This window comes from Chrysoperla carnea, chromosome 4 (assembly GCF_905475395.1).
Source record: "Chrysoperla carnea chromosome 4, inChrCarn1.1, whole genome shotgun sequence".
Lineage (NCBI taxonomy): Eukaryota > Metazoa > Arthropoda > Insecta > Neuroptera > Chrysopidae > Chrysoperla > Chrysoperla carnea.
Window position 1 is genome coordinate 5,776,689 of NC_058340.1, and position 22,953 is coordinate 5,799,641.

Consider the following 22,953-nt stretch of genomic DNA (forward strand, 5'->3'; position numbering starts at 1 on the left):
AAGGACGGACGGACGGACGGACAACCGGAAATGGACTTTTTAGGTCATTCTATGAACACCTAAACCAAAATTTTTTTCGTAGCATCAATATTTTCAAGCGTTACAAACTTGGGACTAAACTTAATATACTATGTATATTTCATATATACATGGTATAAAAAGTCTGATTATTAATAGCAAATATTATGAGTATGGACATGTATGCATGTTTCCGATATTTCAAAAGGTATTTCTGTTTACAATTTAAAGTCATCGCAGAGTTCAAATTTTTTTAACCTTTCTATTTTTGTATTTAATTTTATTCTTCTAAAACCATTATTTACCCAGTAATTTTAGGATAACAGCATTTTTACATCCCGTACATTCATAGTATTGTTATTTTTTAATACCAAGTTTCATTCGAAAAAATACAAACGCGGTAAAAAATAAACAAGGAATAATGTAACATAAATCATATGCAAACAATATTATACCTACTTGACTGTTTACTTAGGTGTGTGAGATCATATACAGAATGTTTGATTTTCAATGCGTTAAGCAATGCATCTAAGTAAGAGGTATTATAGGTGTTATATGAAATTTCAAAAGTGACTTGTATCGTGGATTATCTGCTGTAGTTCATCTATTCAACCAAAGAAACTCCCACTCTCCAAGCGTCTTACAACTATCTCAATGCATATCGTAGCTTCAACGCATGTATAAAATACCTCTCACTTAAATGCATTGCTTAACGCATATATTCTGTCATACTCATGATATTTATATGCCTAAATGTAAATCGAACATTCTGTATACTGACTTTAACTTTAAATATTTAGAATAAATAAATTGCTACATAAGAAATTCGAACAAAAATTTGTTTTGAAGACATATTATTTTGGTTAAAAGAAGAAAATAATTCTTATAAGCTTTCATAAAAAAAATAGACAGACCTCTTGAATAATTTTGTTTAACCAGAATTGAATTTTGTATAATTCTGTGTGGAATTTCGCATTGCGGTTGATTATCCACATGTTCAATTTTGTGCTTTTTTCTTCTGTCTGTTTACACAAAAAATATAATTGACAGATTGTAAATTATTTTCATAATATTCTCAAAATTCATGGCAAACTGAATCTATTAAAACTGCTGCAAATTTTTTGGTTTAACCTACCGACCAGCAAACAAATTATAATGTGCGATAAGGAACATAATTTATAAAAAAAGGTTAAACAAACTTACCTTGTGGAGAAAAATTGCTTGTCTGATGTGATTTGCGCTTCTGTAAAAAAAATAATCTTAATTATTTTTCATTCACAATATGTATAATTACACGGGTCACAAAATTTCAATATTGCCGGTTGTTGATAAGAGTGTTAGTCATGAAACCATTCCCCCCTCTGTACTGTAGATTATTGAAAAAATGTCAATTACTTCAAATTATTTACAAAAATGTATCAAATATATTTATAAATAATTGACTTCTCTAAAAATTGGTCAGGCTTACTCTCCGATACGCAACTATTGATAGTTAGTTAATTGCGTCACTAACTTAGGGAGTGGAGTACAAACGTCTTCATTGATTTTTAGGCTCAAAGTCGCAGGATACTAAATCATATCTCGTGTTGTGTTGTTCTTTTTATTAAGCTGTATCGCATTAGAAAAGATGAGAAACATTTAAAAAAATATATATTTTATCCTTTAAAACTTGTTTTTAAAGAAAATTATAATTTTTATAATTTGAGTGACCTTTTTGTTTAATAATAATTATTTATTTTAGTCACTCGTTTATGCTGATGATTTTCATTTTACATTCCCTTGATGTCAATTTAATTTAGTTTTGTGTGTATTATTTATGAAGGTAGATACTAGATAGATTAAACAACTACACTAGCCACAATAATATATACAAGCTTCATGTAATGTTATGCATAGAAAACAAACAAATTCGCCACGCAGAACTGCGTAGGCTTAAATGTTCTTTTATCATACAATTTATACAAATTATCTATTACATTTTATACAAATTATCGACCCCATAAGGACGATCTGTGAAGCCAATTTTTTGTTTAATGAAGTTGGACTAAATCTAAATCAATGTTGAAATTTTTAGAGAGGAGGGGGGTGATTGCCAGATAATTTAAAAATAAATGGCTTCAAAAATAAGCATATTTAACATTGGTCTTTTTGGAAAACAGTAGATGGATGATATGTTTTCATAGATTTCTCTTAAACTAGTCGGTGAAAATTAAAAAAAAAAAAATGAAAACAAACATTGACTGAGTTGATTCTTAAAATACCATGTATAGACTGTGTTGATGTCATATTACACATATATACATGTCACACATACATAACTGATATTCCCATATAATACATACTATACATATATAAGTTGCGCCTAATTTGCACTCTCACGGGTAAACACTGATGTTTACGAAAAAATATTTCAAACAAAAGTTGTTTATTTTTTTATAACGAACATTTTTTCGTTTTAACTTTTGTTCTATCTCTAACGGTTTACAAAATGGGTCCTACGGACCCAAGATTCATTTGACCTATGTTGCCCATTTACGAACTTTACCTCAGTTTTTATGTTCTGAACACGCTTTAAAAATTGATATCATTTATCGTTTTTGAGTTATCGAGTTGACAGACGGACGCACGGACGGACAACCAGAAACGGACTAATTAGATGATTCTAGGAACATCTATACCAAAATTTGGGACTAAACATAATATACTACGTATATTTCATTTATACATGGTATAAAAATTTAAATTAAAGTTAAAACCTTCATAAATTATTGAAAATAAAAACAATCCGGTCTAATTAGTCGGGACATAAATTTAAAAAAATATATTTTTGCAATTTTGTTGATGAATTATGTTATAACTTGACCATATAAGACGAAAAGTATTTATAAAATTTTTCGATATCTGGAGTAATTTCCAAAATATTGAAAATTGAAAATTTTGTATGAATATTTAACTTTCGATGTTTCAAGGTAGATATCGGTAGATAGATCAAACCAAGGTAGATATCGAAAAATTTTATTCTTATTTTTCGTCTACATTCATGAAGTTATGACAAAATTCATCATCAAAGTGAAAAATATGGTACAAACAATTTCAACTTCAAGTTTCACATAAATATTGCCAATCATAAAAGAAAATACTTTTTCTTTTATTTTGGAGTATGGAGTATCTGTTAGTGCTCGACGCACACTTGTGAATATGTATTTGGATATAACCTTTTACGTAGACCATTTTCTACACTTTATGGAATCAATGAAATTTTTTGGAAATCTAATATAATAATCGGTGCAACACCAATAGCCCATTTTCCTTCAAGAAGAAATTCACTAACAAGAAAATTTAATATTTAAACATTATATTTATTTAAAAAAAACATTAAACCTTGAACTTTTTCTAAAAAACTACGTTAAGTAGTTTTATAAATATACAAGATTCCAAATATTTAATACTTTATACGTTTATAGAGGCCATTTCTACGTAAACATACTTTGTAAAACACTGATTGATTAATAATAATTATATTTTTAAGTATTTTTGATGTATGACACTAAGTAGATTACAATTCAACTTTGTCAGATTATTAAGGAAGTACGAGTGTCAAGGAAAGTGTAGACTTCTTGTTGAAATTATTTGTACTCTATTTTCAACTTTGATGATGAATTTTTTTATAACTTCATGAATGTGACCCCGCAACGAAAATGTGACCCCACTACCGTGCTTATACATCCTTAATAAGTCGGGCACTACGGGTTTTTTCTATTTTCAATAATTACTAATATTTTCACTTTAATTTACTTAAATAGTTTTTTTTTTTTTTTAACTTTCACTAGTTTTGGAGAAATTTATGAAAACATATCATCTACCGTTTTGCCATAAGACCAATCTTAAATATGCTTACTTTTGAAGTCATTAATTTATTTAAATATTCGGACAACCCCCCCCCTAAGATTTTCAGAATTGATTTAGACTTAGCCCAACCTCATAAAAAAACAAATCAAGCTTTTTATGAAAAATTCCTCTGGCGCTCATACTTCCTTAACTCGTAGTAGAGAGTTATTGTTTTGGCCACAAAAAATCAAATAAAACAAAAGTTTGTCGCACAAAATGATTATTGGAAATTAGTTTTGTACATTTTTTCACATCTTAATCTTTAATTTATAGGATAAAAAACGCTTATTTCCTGTGCTTCGACTTTTCCTCTAACTCTATGATAAAATATGGATTTGATCCTAATTCCGGGAATGGAAGTACCTACATAATTCTGGGATATACACTTAAGAAAGGTAAATTAAAATGATATGTTTTATCTTGTACGTTATTAAGGGCGTTTCCCAAAAAATTAATGTATGAAATTATTTGAGACCTACGCACGTTTCAATTTTTGAGGGTGGATTCAAAATATATCCTTTTCTACTCTCACTCAGTGTATAGTGAAGTTAAATAGTCCAAACCTAACGATTCTCTTAAAAATTGTTTACTTCCCTCTCACGCTCACGTCGGTTTTTCCAGCGTTCATATTTAGAACTTCAATTTCGTATATAACGTAGATTTTGTTTCTTCTTTTTTCTTCGAAGTTGCGCTATTATCTAACTTAATATTATTCATATTTTAAGCGGAGTATTAATAATAATATTTCCCAAATTATATGAAAATAAATATTGAATAAAATTTAAGTTAAAGTTTTATTTTTGTAGTCAAAGTGATTTAATATTTGCAATATCATTTATTCTAAGATAAATGATTATATAAAATTGTTTCTATTTAAAATTAGTTAAAAGAGTGTATCATTGAAATCCCACTGGTAAATATGCACAAATTGAATAAGTTTTGTTTAAATGACCTTTTAACAAATGGTTTTTCAATAGAGGATTGAAAATATCTTATAAAATCTCTATGTGTCCTAAACGAACTATATGTGATTCTTTAATCGAAGTGAATAATATGTAATTTTTCATGCACTTCGCAAAAAATAAAGTTGTCTTTTATATACTCAAATATTTTATGTATCAATGTATTAATTTATACAAGAGCATCCAATAATTTTCACGGTAATATTCCTGTTTGATTAGGTTATAGTAGCTTTCCAACGAGGAGCACAAAAAGGTCATAGACCAATTTTCCGTTGATCATTTCATCCCCTCAATTATTTTGAGAGACTGAGTGTAACTTCTTCATGCACAAAAAGTAAAAAAAAAACGATAATATAATGTAGTTAAAATTATTGTTATTTTTGAAGTAAGTGTCAGCCAGGGAAACAACTCTGAGAGAACAGTTTGCTACATTAGCTTCGCCACAACAACAAATATGAAATCGTTAGTTAATGAGCTAATGCCTTTTTTTGCAGATTGTAGCATAAAAATTTATAATAAAGCACGAAAAAATGATAAATAGTTAATTCTGAAATCTTTGTGCGATGAAAAATATGCAATCAAAAAGGCATATGAAAAATATAATTTTCTCAAATTACGGTGTGATTATAACATTGATTTTTCAATTAACGTCAGCTAATTTTAATGTAGTTAAATTTACAAAATAGGAATAATTTAAATTTAATAATTTTATGCGGCAGAATATTTTATTATTAATGCTGCTTATATTACAAATTAAATAAATTATCAAAATTATAATTGTTTTATTACGATAATAAATTACATACTTATTTTGAATGTCTAAAAAGTGAAAAAATTAGTTGTACTTAGCATAAATATAAGTTTCAACGAATTAGAGGAAAAAATTTTTATATAAAAGGTGTTCAATATAACTTGAGAGCTATAGATCATCATAAAAAGTTATACTGAGTCGTCTGCAAGCACTATCATGTTGAATTCAATTTCTTCAACTTATCAAGCCTTCATTGACCTTAGAGTTACATAGATTGAGTGTCAAACGATTGTAATCGTGCCAACAGCTGAGGTAATTGCTTAGGTAAAATCCATTGTAGATTCAACTACAAGTCTAAACTTGCGTTGCGCTCGTGTTACCTTAAGACGAATAATTTTCCAATTTAATCTATGTAGGTACTTCTTATTTTCTTGTGGTTATAAGCAAAGAAAGATAATTACAAGATTCTATTATCTATTTTATACGCATCTCAAGAAACATTGTGCATCAAATCTCATAAAAATAAGTAGGTTGGGTCTTTTCACTGCTTTATTGACTACACTATATGCAATGAATAGAAATATACAACTATTCATGTTGTTCATATTTTACTTCTATATTTCATTTTATCTAGAACATTAGAAAATGAAAGCTTCAACAGGTGTTCGAACATACTTTATCAGACTTATAAAATCGATTGCTACATAACATAGCTCGTGTTGATATTATATAAACAATTTATATTCACAATATTGGACGTTAAAATTTTATTATATACAAAGTGCTTCGCCTTGAACATAATTACACAAGTATTTTTGAAATAATTTTTACTATTCGAGGAGACGTATCAGATAGTTTTGTACTGGAGTTCAAACATCGAATAAGTTGAGCTGGTGCTATCATTTTATAGCCTCTTGTGATTTAAATTACATCGCAAAAATTACGAACGTATATTTTCGAAAACGGGCAGCATTAACTATTTGTGTATGTCTCAAATACTCAAATTTCGAGTTTTAAATACAAAAATTATGTACCGTGTGTTTCCTAAATTTATTTCTTAACTTTAACGAAGAAAAACATTTATTTAGTAAGGAAGCGTCTATGAAGTACATGGCTCAATTCCAATCTCTTTAGAGTCCATGCCTCCCTCCATGTAGCCTACCGCAGCTTTTACTATGATTTTCTTTCTGGCGGAACGTAGTTTCTTTTGTTATAAACTAAAGAAAACATTTTGCATTTTCTGAAACAATGACATTACGGACGGCATTGTAAGAATAAGTGTATTGCAAATAATTTTTATTGTGCCAAAAAAAATTGGTCAACAAAATTACGGAACTTTACTTCCTTTCTACCCTACCCTGATGTAGCTAAGCATAGCTTTTGAATTAATCCCTCTTCCTTTTGACCGAGCCACATGTTTCCTATCCCCCATGAAAATAATCAATCACACCTTCCTGTTATCCCCAAAAAATTTGATTTTTTAATATCAATGTATTTAATCGCCATGAAAAAACTATCCGTTCTAGTGTTTATATTTCCGACTTATCGTGTATCATTTGGTTCATGTTTTGATTACTGAATTTTACTACACCTTTATACGTAATGAAAGAAGCAACAGGTACGATTTAAGCAACTGGAAAGCATTCGAGCACTCCACTAAATGTAAATTTTGATCCATGACAGTGCAATTTAGAACCAAAAAACAAATATAAAAAACCTGACGAAAGTATCCTTATTTTAAAATGAATTTCTTATAAACTAAGAATAAAAAATAAAAACTCTGAAAGAAGCGGAAAAACGACTACAATATGATGATGTGTTTAGGTATTGCATTAGCAGTTAATGTTTTTCTAGTTGTTCACTTTTGTTATATAATATACAACACGACTGACTGTTTGAATACACGCACATTTTCCCCTTTTTTATTTTCTTTAAATGTTTGTTTCTTGTATCATTTTATAAATAGGAATGAATGTATGTGAAGGAGGAATACCTACTTCTTACCAGCATGAATTATTGTATTTTCTTAAGTATGTTTTTAAAAACCAACAATAATACTTTTTGTACATCAAGTTTTTTATCATATACTTTTGCTTTTTTTTTATAAAAAGAAAATTTCTAGACATTTTGAAAGAAAGAAATTAATATACTGGTTGTTCTTAACCCTTTCAGAAAAACGTAGAGACCGAATCTTGGTAACGTGAGTTTTTAGAACTATAGTGGGGAGGTAAAACCAAAATATATCTTTTTAGTTTACCTAGTAAACTAAAACTTTTTAAATCAATTTAGCTTGCCACGCAGTTCTTACCGGGTGTCCCACGACACCCCTCTTTTTTGTACAAACTGTTTTTTAAAGCATTTTCCTTGGAGACAGTACATATGCATTAAGCATTATGTATAAGAAAGATACTTGTATATTCTTGTATTGTTACTTTTGTACTGGTACTATTCACAAGTAAGCAAGCAGACATATTATAATATCTTTCTTATACATGTTGCTTAATTTTTATTTATTCTTTTACCCTTATTGTGTGCTTAGGGAGAGGATTTAAAAATCGTTCAGTATATAAGAAGTCTGTGAGCCTGTATAGTAGGCCTTTTTGAAAAGGAGTTGAATGAAGTGTTGATGCTTAGTTCAACAATGGTGAATTCAATTGCATGCTCTAGTTTATTTCTGGAAACTACTGTTAGAGAATAATTCCTTTAACTCTTTGTTATACCATGTATATATGAAATATACATAGTATATTAAATTTAGTCCCAAGTTTGTAACGCTTAAAAATAATGATGCTAGGAAAAAAATTTTGTCATAGGTGTTCATAAAATCACCTAATTAGTCCATTTCCGGTTATCCGTCCGTCCGTCTGTGGACACGATAACTCAAAAACGAAAAAAGATGTCGAGCTGAAATTTTTACAGCGTACTCAGGACGTAAAAAGTGAGGTCAAGTTCGTAAATGAGCATCATAGGTCAATTGGATCTTGTAAACCGTTAGAGATAGAAAAAAGTTTAAATGTAAAAAATGTTCCTTATCAAAAATTGAACAACTTTTGTTTGAAACATTTTTTCGTAAACATCACTGTTTACCCGTGAGGGCGCCAATTAGGCGGAAATTTCATAGTATGTACCGTACTTGAATATCAGTTATGTATGTGTCACATGTTTGTATGTGTTATGTAATAAAGAAATCAACACTGACTATGCATGGTATTTCAACAATTAACTCAGTCAATTGTTTGTTTTCACTTGTTTTTTATTCAATTTTTCTTCGACTTTTGGTCCACTCTGTATAGCACATAGTGTTAGAATGTACTATTCAAATTCTTTGATTGAATACCAAACACATTGAGTATCGTTGTTGACAACATAATATTTAAAACAAATGATAAAAAGTTTACATATGTCGAAATCTGTCGAAAAAGAGTTAAAAAATCGTTTTAAAAAAATACACAGCCCCCTTCGACAGGTGAAAACTTTCTTCTATTTGTGTTTAAAATTAAGTTATTATGTTGTAAATGACTTAAAATATACGGTAGGTACAAATAAAAGTCGTATTATAAATATCAAAACCTACTTCTATTTCATTAAATTTGACACTAGAGCCATGATTAGGTAAAATCTCAATTTTTCATTCTTAATAAAATTTTACGAATCTTTGAAGTGGAAGAGAAAAATAATCACAGTAATTCCGTTTCAGTAAGAGCTCATAGTCTAAAAACTTTATCAACTTACTGGTCAATTGTGTATTGTTCGAATTATTATTTTTATTATCTAAAGGCATAGGTCCAAAATCCCTTACACACTAGATTATATTTAGAACAGAAGATGGAGGGACTCGAAGTAATAAAGTAGGTCCAGAAATAAGTATAAGGGAACATTTAAGATCCCCGTTTCCAATTTGAGACACTATCAGAATGAAAAGTTTAAAAAAATCATATACAACTAACTCTCCTGTTTCAGTGCAGTTTTAGGCACACATTGGTACTCTCGGCAATCTCTGTTGAAATAACGAGAAATACTCAGCGCGTCAGCACTATTACAGTGACTAAATACCTACACCTTCTTTGCTAACCAGGTGTCCAAGTATGGCAAGGAAAACTACAGCCCATCAAAGAACAAAAGCTAAACATACACTTGAATGTATTAGTACAGATAAAGATATTACAATTAAAGGAAAATGCAAAAAACCGCTCGCATTATGCTAAAACCTCATGGAATGTGTTTCTTAGGTGTCAAATATGATTAGTAACACATGAGTTAGTGGTGCAAATGTGTCTTATTTGTTAATAAACAATAAATTGTCAATTCAACGGTTAATGTTAAAGTTAACTTATAAAATTAATAAATTGGCAACTTGAATTACGTATATGCTATACATGTATAATAGTTTTCGATTATGTGGCAACTACTTAACAATTACGTGATACAAGTTGCCTATTTATTATTTTTTAAGTTAACTTTAACATTGATCGTTTCATTGAATTAAAAATTTATAGTTTATTAGCAAATAAAATCATTTGCATCACTAGCTCATGCGTTACTAATGATATTTGACACCTAAGAAACACATTCCATGAGGTTTTAGCAAAACGCAAGCGGTTTCTTTCATTTTCCCTTATCATTTCCCGACTTTTGTAACATCTTTTACTGTACTATATTACAAGTAAAACATGGATGAGTAAACTCAAAAATGAAACAGCTGTAATTTTTTAATTCGAGGCAATATTTCTAAAGAGAAGGAAGCTGTTTATTTAAATAGAAGGAACCTTTTTTATAACAATAAGACTTTATTACTTAGAACTGAACTAGAACATTGCTTTTAGACATTTAAATAATAATTTTTATTTCAAAATCAACTGTATTATGTCCGTCAGCTGTTTATTCACATTATAAACAGATGAGTCGAGAATAACACGACGATATACATTTAAAAAATATAATTATTATAATTATCAAAACAATCTTATATTTTTAAAAAGTCTACGCTTCTAGGAAAAATGAACGTCAGAAAATCATTTGGGGTTTACATAGCGACAAACCACAATCATAATTAAAACAACAAATAGGAGAATATCACAAGGAAAACAGCAAAAAACCCGAACATACGAAATTCGCATCGTAACAACTGGAAATCCCAATTCGTGAGTTTTATTGAAGGCGTTTCCATGGTAACGATACACTACTTTAATTATAGAATTGCCTGGATGCATATATAATTGTATGGATTGCATTTATGACTTACATTGAAAATTTTATATTATTGTCTCACAAATTTAAATAAATAATTATGATAATTTACATTTGAAAAATAATATTTGTGCAATTTGATTTCTTATTTTCACAATTTTTAATGCATTAAGTTTAATTAATTAATGTTTTTCAATAATTTTAATTTGAAAGTTTCTATAACATTAACATGTAAAGAACTGCAAATTAGTCATAACAGCCTCTTTTATCGCCAAAATTTTTCACTGAAAGCACTGGCATCGATTTTATTGTCCCTACCATGGCTACGCACACAACGAATAAATACAATCAACTTTTAACATACAAGTAAAGACGATAGACAGTTATTTTGTTTGAAGCCACTTTATACATTTTTAAAAGTGAAGAACATGTGTAAGTACATATACATATTATTATTGCATGTTGTAAAATGAAACTTTGGTATATACTTATATTATATAAGTAAAATCAGTAAACATTTTTATTTTTCTTTTATTTATTACAAAACAAAAATATTTCAAGTACTACATTTCCGCAATACTTTACTTATTTCCCGTACTAAGCAACAAAAGAATTCACAAATATAATATTTTTATTTTACCGTAACGTAAAGAAAGATTTATCTTGTAATTTATTTTAATAGGTTTATAACATATCTGAATATACGTAGAAAAAAACGTACATCACTATTTTCTTAAGGGAAATTAGGTTTCGATGAAATTATACGAAATATTATTAATAGATAGTTTAGTATGTGTTGATCGAAAGTTATCAATGACTGCACTCTGAGTTTGGGTGAGAATACATAGTAAGGTAAGTGGCGTCCTGATTTTCCCATCGCTTCCGTCATATTTGATATACATGCGATTTTTATTCTGAAATTAAAAATTTAAATAAAAATAGTTTTCACTGTACAAGCTTTTATTGTACTAAAAACCATAAATTAATAATTTTCTATAAGTCACGCATACGTGACAATTCGAAAAAAGCTTGAGGTGCTGCATATATATCCAATTATGCATGTATCTATACGTTTATGTGTCTCTCTAGCGAAGGGTTTTGGTTTTTGAAAGGTCATCAAAAGGTGCTAGTGCAAAGTAAAACATATAGATTTTTTCCCTAGACGCTTATTTTTCAAGATAAAAATAAATTAAAAATGCAATATTCAATTTTAAGAAAAATGTGCAGTTATTTTTTCAATCTCTGAGGCAATTCGCTTAGCTAACATAACTCCTGCGCTACGAATCTTGATTTAATTGAGCCAATCTATCAGTCTTATTTGTGATAAAGTTAAAATTTGAAAATAACATTGTGTTTTAATATAAATTTCAAAATTTATCAAGATATTCGTGAAACTTGAAAAATGCGAATCGGTAATTCTCGCGCCTAGAGAAATAAAAAAGGTCGAGAACCCATTAACCCTAGAAAATAGATAAAATGATATGAAGGTATAAAAAGTTTCAACCACAAATACCATTTGAAAAATAAAAGTTATTTATTTTTTATTCAAGCGCGAGCAAAATGCTCATAACGTGAGTGCTGTTTGGTTAATGATCTAGGCATTACATAGACGACTGCTGTGTTATTCCAAGATTTAAGCCTGCGTATAACATCCATATTGACTAACTGACGTTATTAGTGATTTTTTCAATAACGCACGTTAAAAAATACGCACATTTTACACATTATGTAATAAAAATATTCAAAACCACGCCAATGTCTTAATTTTAGTAGGTAACTCACGTATCATCAACCAAACTCCATGTCCATATATTCTGTTTAAACCTTTTTGTTACAAAACTTTTTTTATAAATATATACAAAGTGTAAATGAGAAAATAAGAGAGAGTGAAAATAAAGAGAAAACCAAATAAATATTTTTGTTATAAAAGAATCTTTTAAAAAAATTTTCCAAAACATTTTAACTCAAAAGATTTGAAATATTTTTACTGCAATGTGTTTTGCTCTATTATCAATAGTATATAAAGAGTATCTATGCTTAAAAATTGTATTATATACTTTGAACTCTCTATATTTAAAAATTTATTCAAATTATCTGCAATGAAAATGGTGTAGATTTTATATTCAAAAGTTTGAAAATAATTTTAATAAGCTGAAAAAATATAGTGTATATTGATACAAATGTTTGTTATGCTTTCTATTCATTGCTTTAAGCAAAATAGAGTTGTCTATTAAGCTACTATGGCAATGGTAAAGCACACAAATGGGACCGAACCCACAAATTATAAATTTATTAACGACTTAAAAATAAGAATATGTGATTTAGCCCATATTTTTTGCTAATTTATTGCTAATATATTACCCATAAAAATAATTCCTTGTTCCAGTTGTTTTTGAGAAAGGAAACCTGGTACTTGGTTGTAAAATATTAAACTATCTTAATTAGTACATTAAAACCTTATAAATGGAACCAAAAAAATGGCAAGGTATAAATGGGACCAAACAAATAATTTTTTGGCCAAGGAAAAGTTATTGCTTCAGTAGTTCCTAGAAAGCATCATGCATAGTAGTATATTCTTTGTTTCTTAAAAAATACTGGAGCAATATAATTATTGTTCTTGTTCTTGGGATAAAATCGTCAAAAAATATTAGCAAAGTACCATTTGGGCGTTGTGTCGTTATTACATGGGCATGGTAGCTTATTAATATTGAGCTGTCATATACTTTCTCGAAAATAGTTGGAGCAATAAATTTAGTTCTCCGGTAATAAATTATCAATAAAATAGACAAAAAATATTGGTACATTAAAGGAGTTACAAACAAAGGAAAATAAAATAAACCGCTTGCATTCTGCTAAAACCTCATAGTGTGTTTCCTAGATGCCAAATATCATTAGTAACGCATGAGTTACTGGTGCAAATTTTTCTTTTTGCTTATAATCAATAAATTGTTAATTAAATGAAACACTTAATGTTAAAGTCGACTTATAAAATTAAGAAATAGGCAACTTGAATTACGTATACGTTATTCATGTATAATAATTTTCGATTATTTGACAAATGCTTAACATTTACGTCTATTTACAAATTTTTTAAGTGAACTTGATAATTGATCGTCTCATTGAATTAAAAATTTATTATTTATTGACAAATAAAAACATTTGAATCACTAACTCATGCGTTATTAATGATATTTGACATAATAGAAACACAAGCCAAGAAGTTTTAGCAAAATGGGAGCGGTTTCTTTCATTTTCCTTTATTAGCCGATTTATGTAACATTATTTACTGTACTATATAAACTAGGTTCAGTTTTTCCACTGCCATGATAGCTTTAGAGACATAAAACAGAGATATATAAACTGCAAAAATGGTTTATTTCTGCTCCGTAGAAAAATGTATCGATATGTAATCTCGATAAAATTACATATATTGTATTATCAGGTACACTATAATCTAAAATAATTTATAAAATTCTTTGTGGATATGATGAAAAGTCTATACTTAAAATATATTTGATGGATTGGGATAAAGCTTATACTTGAAATATATTTGATGGATTTCTTAATTTATAAAATTTGCAATAAATCATGCGTTTTTGACTAATTTTCAATTGTATACATGTGTATGGTACAGGAAATTCCAAATTAAAATTTTTGAAAAACAAGTGAAAACAAACACTTGACTGAGTTAGTTGTTGAAATACCATGCATAGACGGTGTTGATTAAACTGTCACATTACACATACATACATGTCACACATACATTACTGATATTCCCCTTTAATGCATACTATACAATTTGCGCCCTCACGAGTAAACAGTGATGCTTACGGAAAAATGTTTTGGCACATTTTTTATATAAACTTTTGTTCTATCTCTAATAGTTTACAAGATGAGTTCTACGGACCCAAGACTCAATTGATTTATGTTACTCATTTACGAACTCGATCTCATTTTTTACGTCGTGAGTACGCTGTAAAAATTTCAGTTTGATATTTTCTTTCGTTTTTGAGTTATCGTTTTCACAGACGGACGAACAACCAAAAATGGACTAATTAGGTGATTTTATGAGCATCTATACAAAAATTTTGTTCTTACCATCAATATTTTTAAACGTTACAACCTTGGGACTAAACTTAATATACATTGATATATATTACATATATACATGGTATATAACAACAGTTATTAATGAAACTTGTTGCATTAGAAATTGTGAGAATAACAGATGAAATTTATTTTATCGTCAAAATGTCAAGTCGTTGCGTTTCCATTAAACAAACATTCTGTATGCACTGTCTAATAGTTTCATTCTATAAATAAGAGTAAACGACTAACGTTTAAAAAGAAAACTTTTCATTGCCGCAGATATAATTTAATAGTGAAACGTTTCTGTTTTGCTTTAATTTCATTCTGAAATAATATTTTTTTTTCATTTTTCAACGAAAGAATATCATAATATCATCATAATAAAAAGTATACATCTTAAGGTTATATGGGCACTCTTGATATAGTCATTAATATCATTCATAACGTCATACGTGGATATCGCCATATGAGATTACATATAAAACTTTATTTTACTAAATGGAGATGGGCAATCTTTAAAATCAATCTTTGATTGCCTATAAATTCTCCGTTTTTTAATCAATTTTAATTTCACTTTCAAATTTTGTCATGATATCAAATCTAGTTTTACATTATATGGCTAATTCGATAACAGGACTATCCCCTTAAATAAAGTACCTTATTATGAAATTTTCCCGATAAAATATTTTTAAATTTTAGATATTTTGGAATTTCGATTTTATCTAAGACCTCAAGAATATCAATACCTGATTATTATTGACTAATAACGAACTAAAACGGTTAGATATAGCATTAAACTTACATCAAACTAGTAAATAATTGTTAATAATAATAATGTTAATATTAAAATAAATGATATTTTGTTTCAAATATTACAATAAATTATTAATTTATTAATACTTATTATTTTGTTTAAAAAACACCACTTTATTTTATTAGAAGACAAATAAAAAAAAATAAAATAAAAAAAAATGATAAACTGAATAGAAATATTTCAAATAATACCTAATTCCCGCCATTTTTTTTTTTTAATTTGTTCATTGTAAGTGCTTTACTCCAAGGGGCTTTTTGGACAACATTTCATGTTCAGTAGAGATGCCTATCTATTTATGTAATAAATTATAATCTGTGATTGAATTGTTAGATATTATTCTCTAATAAAGTTTTTTTTTTTTTTTTAATTCCTTATTTTCTATTATCAGTTCTTAAAAGAACTATAAATAGATCTAGTGACTAAAAGGTTAACTTGAACGGTAATCTACCCACTGGTGATCACCTTAGTATGCTTAAACTAAGTATATGAATAGCCTTAATCTAGTGATAATGTTAAATAAAACTAAATTTTAAATCTAGCACATTTTGTAAAGTAACATAGGTTTTGTTTCAATATATTTATTGTGTAGATGCCTCATTTAAAATAAATACCATTACAAGTACTTGTAACTTACATTGGATAAAATTAGTTTGGATTTAAAATTTCAATTATAGGTTTCTTATATTTTTATATCTTAAACAGGAAAACAGTTCTTTGATATGTATATCACGAATTATTATGAATATTATTTATTGAAATGCTTTTTCAGCAGTAATTAGGATTATGTATATTTTAATAAAAAAAAGATGGATACACATGTTTTTAATATTATACATTAATAACGTTAAATTTTTATTAAATAAAATATTTTTATATGTTTGCGAAAAGAATATTCTTAGAAATAATTTAAATAATTTTATGAATGAAATGAATAAATCTTTCTTCTACAAAAATTGAATAAATACTTTTTATCATATAATATATCCAGTTTTTTTTTTTTATAAAACTTGAAACTAAAAAATATGATTAATTGACAAAAATGGTTTAAAGTACAAATCTTAATGCTCAAAGGTGCACAAGTTTCGTGGAAATTGAATTGATGTGCGGTTTTGAAAATATTTCGCTTTTTTCTGGTTAAGGTGTTTGTTTCCCTACAGTATTGTAAAAAAAGTTTTGGTTTTTTGCACGGTACATACATATAAACCAAATACATGCTTTGTAGTCAAATAATAAGTTATTTTTAGCTTTACAATACCACGCAACTACAAAAATATATAATATATTGTGTGTAAGTGATGCTTATAAATTTGATAATATAGATATCTATCTCCAATCATCAATACACTAACTATAGTCGTCTCTGTTCATCAAATAATGGATTTTCAATGAACTCATAATTATATTAAAATTTTGCTGGCTCCCACGTATCCCCCTTCCATAACGCTCGAAGTAGGAGTAGGGTTTGTTCAGCGAAACGATTGGATACCGGCTATGATAGATATCACATAAAAAGATCTGACAAGAAACCGTAGCGTGTTGAGGCCCATACAAAAATAGAATCTCTATTATGGTTCTCGAGCCTTTCATCTTGTCTTGAGATGTTGTCTTGATCCTTCCCATGATCAGTACTTTTAAATGATTATTATAACTTACATATAGAGGGCCGTAGTCAGGCATAGGGTCCGGATGATTAACTACCCCTTAATTTGAACAACATACTTTTTTCCGTTACGATCTTCCGATCTTCTACTAAAACTCTAAACTCTCGTTAAAAAGGAGTTGGAGATGAAGGGCAGTATTCAAGGTCAATGAGTATTTATCGATGAAATGTAATTAAATGAAGAATTATTTGATCGGTAATAAATTTCAAATATGAACAATAAATTTTACAATTTAAGTTTTCAATATATAAATAATATTCATTGCAATTAGTAAGAATATGTAATTTATGACTGCATATGGAGGAATGACATGTTATGTAAAATATTAGTATATTATGCAACTAGTACTGCACGGTAAGAATTTTTGTGTCGAAATCACTATGTCAGTATCGGTGTGAACGCCATACTGATTTGACCATTAAAGCAATAGTAACTTTTGATATAGTTATCACAGACGAGTCAATCCAATTCGGCGTCAAGCCCATACACTGGTTGGCGATACCCAAAGTACTTCTGTTGGATAGCCCTATTTAATACTGTAATATTTCTTATGCGAATATAGATACTATATTATCACTATACCATATCAGGATTGTAGTAAACTCTATACCATACATTTCTTACCAAATAGGCAACCCTTTCAAAAACAATAAATAGAGATTGTTCAACTAGTCCACTAATTGTCAATTTCAAACCAATGCGGGTTTTATAGATTTTGGTTTTAAGAATGCTTGAATTTAAGGTAATACGAGCGTTAAGGCAAGTTTAGACTTGTGGTTGAAATTATTTATATACCTTATTTACAACTTTGATGATGAATTTTGTTATAACTTGATGAATTTAGACGAAAAACAAAATTTTATTATTCAGGTATCGAAAAATTATATTCTTACTTTTTCTCTTAGGTATATTGTCAAGTAATTCACCACGAAAATTGAAAATATGCACTACCTTATATATCGTTAATTAGTCGTTCACTTAACTTGTTTTATTTTCAATAATCTATTAAGGTTTTCCACCGGTTAGTTTTGGAGAAATTTATGAAAACATATCTTCCATCTACCGTTTTCCCATAAGACCAATGTTAAATATGCTTACTTTTGAAGTCATTTATTTATTTAAATAATCGGGCAACCCCCCTTAAAATTTTCAGAATTGATTTGGACTTAGTCCAAGTTCATATTAAAAAGAAACCAAGACTTTTATGCAATATTTCCCTAGTACTCGTACATCCTTAAACAAATCAAATACCTAATTGCCCATGATAACAATATAAAAATGTGATAAAAATTGTCGCAGGCAAATTATAATTTGAATAATACAAGTAAATTTTGACGCACTGAATGGGAAATTTATTACTGGTTACACCGAAAACAGTGCAGCAAGAAAGTACTTACCTGCATGAATAAAGAAAAAGCAATTTTTTATCATTGTGTATTTACGAACAGTACGATATGTATGTGGATAATAATATAATCTACTGACAATAAATTCTTATTAATTATAATTACAATTATAAGATTATATGACATCTAACATTTATATACATACATTTCAAAATAAGGATTCAGGTGCGATGATATGAATGCGTAATGCTAAATATGAATGATAGATGATACGGCGCCAGAAATCATACCAAGATTAAGGATGTATGTGCATGGTAGTGGGGGCACAAATTTAAAAATAGATATTTTCAATTTTGATGATAAATTTATATTATTACTTGACGATATAAGACGAAAAGTAAGAATAAAATTTTTCGATATCTGGCTTAATTTTCAAAATATCGAAAATTGAAAATTTTGTTTAATTATTTAGCTTTCGATATTTCGAAAACCAAGACACATATCGAAAAATTTTATTCTTATTTTTCGTCTACATTCATGAAGTTATAACACAATTCATCATCAAAGTTGAAAATAAGATAATAGAAATAATTTCAAACCTTAATCTACCCTGCTCTTACGTCCCTTATATGGACGGTGACACTTAGTTTTTTTCTTTTCTAATTCATTGCTAATATGTTTACTTTCTATTAAAAAGTTTTTTTTTAATTTGTTTTCATTCATTCCAAATGAAAATTATCAAAAACTTCCAAAATATGTCGTTTTTTGAGATTCCTCCATAAGAGCCAATGTATTTTATATCGATTTTTAATGACTTTTTTCTTAAAAATATGCACGATTACCTAAGCTGAAATTTTAACCACATATTTTTTGAGTAAAAGACTACCTACAAACAAATTTTGAGCCTTTAAATCAAACATTGTTGTCATGCTCATACATCCTTAATTAATTAAATTAATTTAATTGGGTAAAAACACGAACTTTGATAGTTAATATCCTAAACCGTATAGAGAATCAATATGAATTGTTCACAAAAGACGTATAAAAAGATGATTAATTGACAAATAGAATTTCAAATCTTTGGTATTATTTTCAATTCACTGTATCGAAATAGCTTAAAGAGTTGAAATGAAAAGGATATCAAAAATTTTAATGGATTTTAAAATTTTATTTATCAATTAATCTCTTGCTTAGGTTTTTTGTGAAAAATTCATAAAAGTGTAGTGCATGGTATATGCATGAAGGAGGTGCACTCAGCCTCTGAAATTGAGTAGCTGATAAACGAAATTATCAGCGGAAATGTGTTAAAACACATACATGGTATCACAATAGGCTCTATAGCCTAAGAGTGTCCTTCGGGAGTAGCCAATATAACCTAACCTAAACCTATCGATATCGCGTGAAAAAAAATGATATCGACTTCGTTGAGATGCCGATCGAAGCGTATTAATTATTTTAAATTTTGTTATTAATTATTCTGGGTGCTTAATTATAAACCAATTTTTCTAAATTAGGACAAAATTTCTGGAAAAAAGGCCATACACAGTTCAATCGATATAAAATTTCTGTAGCTATCAGTTTACAATTAATATAATAATATAATTTTGGCTATTTCGATACAAATTCATTTTTGAAGATCTATATAATTTGCATCGTCATATTCATACTTGATCGTTTATAATTGTACAAATGTATTCACTGTTATATATGTATTAAAATATGAATGAATGCGAATATTACATAAACACACATCATATTCGGGAGCAAGGCGTTGAAACAAAATATAAACAAAACATGTTTACGATATGGTTTTGTTGGATTAGTTGTTAGTTAGTTAGTTAGTAGGTATAGGGAAAATTGTTATGTGGTTGAAACAAATAAACTCATGGGTACAATAGACAGTTATCCATAAGACTTCCATATTCACATATATAATAAAATACCACCAAATGAACACACTTACATAAAGGGTAAATCATCCTTTAGTGCCTCACTAAATTATATATTTGTGGTTAAATGTCACAAATATTCTTCACTTAATCAAATTCATGGTTTTGATTAGAAAATTTCTAAGAATAACTTGGAGATAATTATGTAAGATATATAATCATTTATAAATGTTAAAGTTTAAACAACTCCTACTCATAAAAAACCACAATTGAAGGCCTAATGTTATTATTATACCATGTATATGAAATATATCAAAGTATACTAAGTTTAGTCCTAAGTTTGTAACGCTTAAAAATATTGACACTACGAACAAAATTTTGGTATAGGTGTTCATAAAATCATTAAATTAGTCCATTTTCGGCTGTCTGACCGTCTGTCTGTCAACACGATAACTAAAAAACGAAAAAAGATATCTATCTGAAATTTTTATAGCGTGCTCAGGACATAAAAGGTGAGGTCGAGTTCGTAAATGAGTAACATAAGTCAAGTGGGTCTTGGGCTCGTAGGAATCATTTTGTAAACTGTTAGAGGTAGAACAAAAGTTTAAATGTAACAAATGTTCCTTATAAAAAGGAATTCTAAAGGAATAAACAACTTTCTTTTGAAACATTTTTTTGTTAACATCACTGTTTACCCGTGAGAGCGCAAATTATATAGTATTTATTATATGGGAATATCAGTTATGTGTGTGTGACATGTATATAAGGGGTTCAAAATAGGGTTGAAAGTTTATTAATTTTGAAATTAGAATTACAAAAATTGAGATATGAGCTTATGGTTCAAAAGAAAAGTTTACTGTATGACTAACTATTTTCAAAAAATTCATTCTTCAAGATTCTTCAATAGGAGGTGAAAGTTTATATGAAACTTTGTCATTTTTTAAGGTAGAATTGTACAAATTGATATATGTGCTCATGGTTTGAGACAGAAGTATATACTGTATCACAGTTATATTTCATTCTTTAAACGAGCACAGCGAAATACATCACCGAGGGCCGCCTTTTTTTTAAAACGGAATGTAAGCAAACTTGACCTTTAGGAGACGGACTAAGCAAAGACGGTTTGAAGGGTAGCATTTTGGGTCTTAAAAGTCAACATTGTGTATATTGCAGTATATATAGTCATCTCCTCCATAGGTGGGTAAAAGTTGGATGGATCTAAATGAATCAACGATTCACTAAATCATTAATCATTATCACAAGCAAATGAGAGAAAAGTATACTGTATCACTTTTTATTTCATTCTTTAAAGGATCATAGCGAACTCCATGTCGCGTTGTTTTCCAAGGGGATGCAAGTAAAGTTGGTTGTCTAAGTCTTTAAAATTGATTCTCTAAATGAATCATTAAATTAATCATTTATGGAATACATTGAAATGAATCAAGAGGTTTTACACAAGCGGAAGTCGCGGACACATTAAATATTGTAAAGTATTTCAATTTAATTTTAATTTTAAAATATAATTAGACAATACCCATTCATCCATTCATAGATTACAGAATATTGCGGTAGGAAATGGAGCTATTTCTTTTGTACTGAAGATGGAAAAAATTGGTCGAAGAAAATTTCTTCAAATGTTCATAGATAAACGCTTAGTTTTCGAAATAAAAATTAAAAATGTAATATTCGATTTTAAGAAAAATGTGTTGTTTTTTTCAATCTCTGAGGGAATTTGCTAAGCTAACGCAGCTCCTACACTACGAATTTTTTGTACTAAGAAGCGCACTGTGTTATGTCTACTATTGTCTTAACTTTAGAAATTGCTTATTGAGATCACAAAATTATTTTAACTGAATCATACTGTAAATATAAAATGGGTTTGTAAATTAATCATTTGACTAACATTTATCTTCACTCGATTTTCATGTCATAATTTCCAGAGAAATAATTTTATTTATGTTCTACAAACTATTTACTCAACATAAATACACTTTTCATTCGAAATGTCAGAACTATTACATAACGTATAATTACTAACCTCTGCATATATAGCACTAACTATCTACTGTATCAAAAAATCAAATTGCTATATATATTAATTAGTTAGGCTAATAATTATAATATAATAATAATAATAATAATAATAATATTTGTTTATTGTTGCAAGACCATACATAGGTATACAATACGTAATTCGATATAAACAATAATATTACATTTATATTAATAATATTCTTATATTATTTTAAGACTTAAAGATGTATGAGCATGACAACAATGTTTGATTCAAAATTTGTTTGTAGGTAGTCTTTTACTCAAAGAATATGTGGTTAAAATTTCAGCTTAGG

The 22,953-nt window shown here is 28.1% G+C and overlaps 1 protein-coding gene across 1 annotated transcript in view; it reads right to left on the reverse strand.

Annotated features, from left to right (window-relative positions):
- LOC123297244 (tachykinins) overlaps positions 1–22,953 on the reverse strand; it is a 163,510-nt gene that overhangs the window by 95,921 nt on the left and 44,636 nt on the right. The window contains exon 3 of the mRNA XM_044878831.1: positions 1,222–1,261. The gene's annotated coding sequence lies outside the window, so the exon portion shown is untranslated. The remainder of the gene's footprint in view (positions 1–1,221; positions 1,262–22,953) is intronic.